Raw genomic sequence first — 6,292 nt, forward strand, 5'->3', positions numbered from 1 at the left:
CAGACAAGGAGGTTAGAGATTCTTGCATATGGGATATAGAGGTTTCTATTCTTTCTATATCTCTATCTATTCCCATTCTGAGGAGCTCATTTTTTTTCCTTGCAAAACCAGGGCAGAAGCACCAGGTACTGCTCCTCCCAAACTCAGAGAGTACCTTGGCATACACATTTTAAATTTTTAAAATAAAAGCATGATTTAAATAATTTTGTGGTATACAGGAATACAATTCCCCCATCTTTTTGTTTTTTTTTTTTAATGAAGATATTGTTTTAAAGATCACTGGACCCGTTCCACAATACCTTGTCCTTTAGGATAACAAGGATATATGAGTAACATCCATTTGCCATAATTGATTAGGTACAAGTCATTGAGAATTAACAACAATATATGTTACATGAAGAAACTGAGGACAATGAGAACAAGTCTTTACAATTTGGTGTGCATATTTTCTAGACATAGCAAAATATTCTCTCAAGGCATTACTATTTGGTAATGTAAAGAATGAGTTTTATGGCCAGTTGTTCCTGTGCAAGTCCTATAATTTGCCTGATATACAAATCTCTGTGACATTGCCCTAAGGAGTCTGCCCAAGAAATCCAGTATGTTATGCTCTTAAATGTCCTATAAAGTTAAGTAACAGTATGTTCTCTTAAATTGACTTGTATTTACAAAAATAATTGCAAAAATTGAGAATTAGCAATATCTAAAAAAGGAAATTTTTCAAGCAATTGTAAACCATGGGCTATATATTGGCTATCAGTATAATAATTGAAAGCTTGATTTTTTTCAACATTTCCTAAGCAGTGGCTACAACACATAATTCAAATATTTGTGAAGCAGTGGGGAAACCAAAGAGAATAAACATGTGATCCAATTACATATGCTGCTTTCCAATTAGATGAGCCATCTATAAATACTGTAAGCAATTTCTTTATTGGCTATATATGCAAGCTTGTAGGAAATACAAAAGCATGCATGCAGGCAAATTGTAATAACTTGTCAATTTTGCCTGAAAAAATTGCACATGGAATAGGCCAAATATCAGTATTCACTAATAACCAATTTAATTGCTGTTTGCAATAAGGCATAAACACTTCAATAGGTTCATAAGACATTCTTTCAAAAATACTTTCATGATTCTATCCTACAATTCTGTATTAACACAGCAACAGCTTCATATAGAGTATCCAAATTTTACTTGGAGATAAAGAAAGATGAATCTACATTAATTATCCCCTTACCAAAGAAATGCTGTGAGAACATGAGTAGTAATAACTCAAACAGCCAACAATTGATCATAGTCTGTATAATGTATCCATTGTTGGCTAATACGATAGTCCACTTTCTGAAAAGCAACTTGTCCATCATCAGTTAATTGTCCAGGGGAATTAGAATTTGCATACCCATTGAGAATATCACACGGAGGTTTAATTTTTCCTGGGGTAAGTTTGAGATGAAGTCTTAACTACTTAACATCTCCTAGAAGCTTTTTAAAGTAAGTAAACTATCTTTTCTTATTTGAATTTTCTGTGCCACAATTTGTTTAGGAAAGAACTGATGTCCCAAATATTGAAAAAGATATTGTCTTTGAATCTTTTTGGGAGCAACAACTACTCCCCAAAACTTTAATGATCATTGTATAAGAAAAAGTCTTGTAGTAAAAAGCCTTCAGCAACATCAGCTAATAAAAACACTGTCCAGATAATGAATAATATACCTGGAAAGATTCAAACCACTAAGTTCTTGTATTGAAGCAGAAACAAGATTTTTTACATAATATAGGGCTATTAGCCATTCCCTGAGGCAAAACTTTCCAAATATATATATTTTTCCCCCATTGGTTCTTTAAAATTACAAGCTCTCTAAAAGCAAGCTCTTTACAACCATCAGGATGCAAAGGAATGGCATAAAAACATTCTTTTGAATTTATAATAATCTTATCTGTATATTTTAGAAAGGCAGCTGGAGTAGGTAAGCCAGGTTGTAATGCCTTCATAAGTCCACAGCTTCATTAACCTTTCCTAAATCTTAACTATGATTTGTATTATTAGAATAACCAATCCCTTGGCAGTGAGTGAGCACATTAGCTCCAGTGTCTATTAATCCTTCAAAGCTCTTTTCTTCAATTATTAATTTAAGGTTAGATCTCTTACTAGTAATAGATTGAACCCAGTACACCTCAGAGGAAACAAAGCCACCTTGTCCTCTCTTACTCTTAACGAATTTGGAAGGGAGGGTTTCTTAGTTAAGGTTTTACTGCTGTAAACAGACACCATGACCAAGGCAAGTCTTATAAAAAACAACATTTAATTGGGGCTGGCTTACAGGTCCAGAAGTTCAGTCCATTATCATCAAGGTAGGAGCATGGCAGTATCCAGGCAGGCATGGCGCAGGCAGAGCTGAGAGGTCTACATCTTCATCCAAAGGCTGCTAGTAGAAGACTGACTTCCAGGCAACTAGGGTGAGGATCTTAAGCCCACACCCACAGTGACATACCTACTCCAACCAGGTCACACCTATTCCAACCAGGTCACACCTCCAAATGGTGCCACTCCCTGACCCAAAAATATACAAACCATCACAGAAGGGGTACAAGGGAAGTCAAGCAAGTTAAGTAATTCCTCTGTCAGCAGGTCTGGTAAACACCTTTCTAGGGGCTAGTCAGGATGACAAAGACAAAAGGAATGCCACATAAGCCTCCATTGAGCCCACCATGAGCTTTGTCTTAACTCAAATGTAAATGTTTCTTAATCTGAGCCTATTTCCTGAGGACTGGGCCAATGATTATCCTTCCTGCACTGAGGGCAGATTCCAGAGGAGTGATTCTGCTGCCTGTCTATGACTCTAGTTGTTGGACAGTCTTTTCTAAAATGACCTATTCCCCCATACTTAAAACATTCCTTATTCCCTCAGCACTGTGAAAGCAATGTATGTACTGTAGTCCTCTGCAAGGCAGCAGCCATAGCCAGACACTGATTGTATGAGGATCCAATTTCTATACAAAGATGAACGTATGCAGATAAGTTTGTCTCTTCTTTGTATGGCCAGATGGCCATGTGGCAGACTGCATTGGCATTCTCATAAGCCAATTATGTAACAAAAGGAACTCCTGCCTGAAGGTCTCCAAAAATTCTGCCAGCTGCTTTTAGCAGTCTCTCCACAAATTCCTGAACTGGTTCTTGGGGAACTTATGTGATCCCAGATAAACTCCCACTGAGATCTCCTACTTATCATGAGGAGTTAAATGTATTCCTTCTGCCACTGTATCCAATAAAGCTTGTGTAAAGGGTCAGCAGGACGGTGCTGTGCTACAGCTCTTTTTAACTCTTTATTACTCTTGAAGGCATCTCCACTTGCTTGATTTTTTTTCTTCATTACAAACATGGGTAAGTTAAAAATCCTGAGCCTATGATCAAACTGCAAACTGCAGCCAATGGAACACTGGCAGTTTAAATGGAATCATTAAGATTCATTTGCAATATTAGAGCATAACTATAATTTTGGAAAACAAAACCAAATTTTTGACAGTGTAAACAATCCATTCTCTTTAAAATACATACCAAGAGCATTACTTTCACATTGCAAAGTTTGACAATTCTTATATATGACTACATAACAGAGCAGCTTTTAATACCTCATTAAAGAGACATTATATTAAATGCTATCCTTTATAAGTCTAGTTTCTAAAATAGGAATTACATAAAATATTATCCCAATTTAGAAGTATCTTTAGAGAGACTGGAGCGATGGCTCAGTGGTTAAGAGCACTGACTGCTCTTCCAGGGGTCCTGAGTTCAATTTCCTGCAACAACATGGTGGCTCACAACCATCTGTAATGGGATCCAGTGCCCTCTCCTGGTGTGTCTGAAAAGAGCAATTGTGTACTCATATACATAAAATAAAGAAGTATCTTTAGAAACCTGTTTGCCTGGGTTGGCTCATGCCACGTGTTGTTGCTTAGAATGACTCCAACACTGAGTTATCAGGTTTAAGATAACTTACTGTTACCAATGTTACAAATTTCTAATCATACCCAAAAACCTATAAGCCAATACTCTATAATCAAGACATGCAGAACATATTTATACCTTTAAAACCACTCAGAAACAAAAATGAAGTGGTTACACACACATCTTATATATTTAGACCAAACAAAATTTTCTTCTCCTTTCTAGCTGTAATTTCAAGGGGAAAAGCACCTTGTCTACAGCTGTCCTTGATGCCCAGCTACAGTGCAGGGTAATTATCAGTTTCTGCTGTGCAAATTGAGACTGTGTTCTAAACAAGTTAAACTAAATCAAGGGGTATATGGCTAGCAGATAAAGTTTTAACCATTTTTTATTTTCAACGTGAAACACAGAACAACAATCATTCAAACAATTAACAAAAACAGACATAAATTGAAACACATAGACAAATTGGTGCACCAAGAACAGACAATAGACAGAGATGGAAGAGAACTTTTTGTCCCAAAGGGACCTAAATTTAACCAGAACTAAGGATAGCTCTAGTAGGAGCCAGAGAGGAAGCAAGACATCTCCCAATTTCCAACTGTCCCTAAGAGAGCTCTGAAATAGCTTATGTTCATTTTTTGGCTAACACATCCTAGACAGGGGACAACTGCTTTTCTGAAACCTATTCTCTGTCTCTGTCTCTGTCTCTCCCTCTCTCTCTCTCTCTCTCCCTCTCTCTCTCTCTCTTTCTCTTTCTCTCTCTCTCCCTCCCTACTTCTGGGAACCATGCACAGCATAAATCTTCTTGAGCTAAGAATTGTTCTATGATCTGTTTTTTAAACCCTGCTCCTCTCACCCAATGGAGCTCTTGACTGCAGATATATCCCTATATAGAATTCCCCTGTTGCAATGCGCTGTCACCCCTAGGTGAAATCAGCATCTAGTCAACATCACTTCAGCCTAGCTGTATCCTGCTTAAATTCACCTCCTGCAACAACAGCCTCCAAAATAATGAACTTTATACTGAGCGTTAGCATTAATGCTGTTCATTGTTTACCATGCAGGATACTGTTACTTTTCCTCTGATTTCTATAGAACGCCACCCAAGACAGTGTTTCTCATTGGTTCCCCCCCCCCATCCCAGTTTTCAGACCCTTTGTTTGGGTGCTACCTATAGCTGTTCAGAAGCCATGGAAATCTGGGTTTACATGAAAGGGGGGCTGGAAATGAAAAAGAATGTGGTGGGAGAGAAGCATAAAGCCAAGACAAAGTTCTGATCAAGCCTCAAAGTTTAATTCTGCAGCTCTACCTTATAAAGACCACAAAACCCATCCTTTGTTTCAGCTGGATTATGTTGCAAAGCAAATTCAGCATGCAATCTATTCCAAGTTCCTGTAGGAAACTGCAGGTGCAGCAAGAAAGACAACTCCACCTAGTTCATAAAACCCAATTTGGCAAGTCCTCACAATCTGTTTAACCTGTGCAAGGATGGGGGAAAGGCAAAAAAAACACTGAATTTCATTATGAAATTCCTTAAAATTCTATGAAGAAATTGTCTCTGTTTTGCCTGCTTTTTTCAGTTGGTAGTATTTTCATTCTCCAACTCAGAAAATTCTCTTCTGTTTAGCCATATAGCCTCATTTACTTACTTGAAAAAGGGTTTTGTCACACAGTCTAAGCTACCTTGAGCTCCCTGTGGTCAGGCTCAGCCTCCTGAGTGCTGGGACTCCAGGCATACACATCCCTTACCTAGACAGTCAGGGAGCTTGTTTTACGTGTGTGTGTGTGTTGGTTTGTTTTGCCTGAATGTGTACCAGAAGCATGAGGCCAGAAGAGGGTGTTGGATCGCTGGAACTGTATTGTCAGTTGTGAACTGCCCTGTGGGTGCTGGGAATTGAACCTGGGTCCTCTGAAAGAGAAGCTCTAGTCTTCACTGGCAAGCCTTGTCCTTAGGTTTTATTTCTTCTGAGAGGTGGTGTCATGTAACCCAGGTTAGCCTTGAACTCACCATATGGTTGAGGATTCCTTTGCTTTTGCCTCTCAAGTGGCTGAGCTATGGGGTTTGTTTGCATGATTCTGTGTGATTTGCATGCGTACACATGTGTGGTAAGCTGAATGAGTATGGCTCCCATGAACTTGGCCACTAGTTAGTGGAACTATGTTGGAAGGATTAGGAGGTGTGGCTCTTCTGGAGTGGTTGTGTCACTGTGGACAATATTTGAGGTTTAAAAAGACTTGTCATTCTCATGGTGTCTCTTTGGTTCCTATGTGCAGATCAAGATGTGCACTCTTCACTGTTCCTGCCTCCATGTCTTTGCTCCACCCTATTGACTCTAATC

This window comes from Mus musculus, chromosome 9 (assembly GCF_000001635.26).
Source record: "Mus musculus strain C57BL/6J chromosome 9, GRCm38.p6 C57BL/6J".
Taxonomy (NCBI): Eukaryota; Metazoa; Chordata; class Mammalia; order Rodentia; family Muridae; genus Mus; species Mus musculus.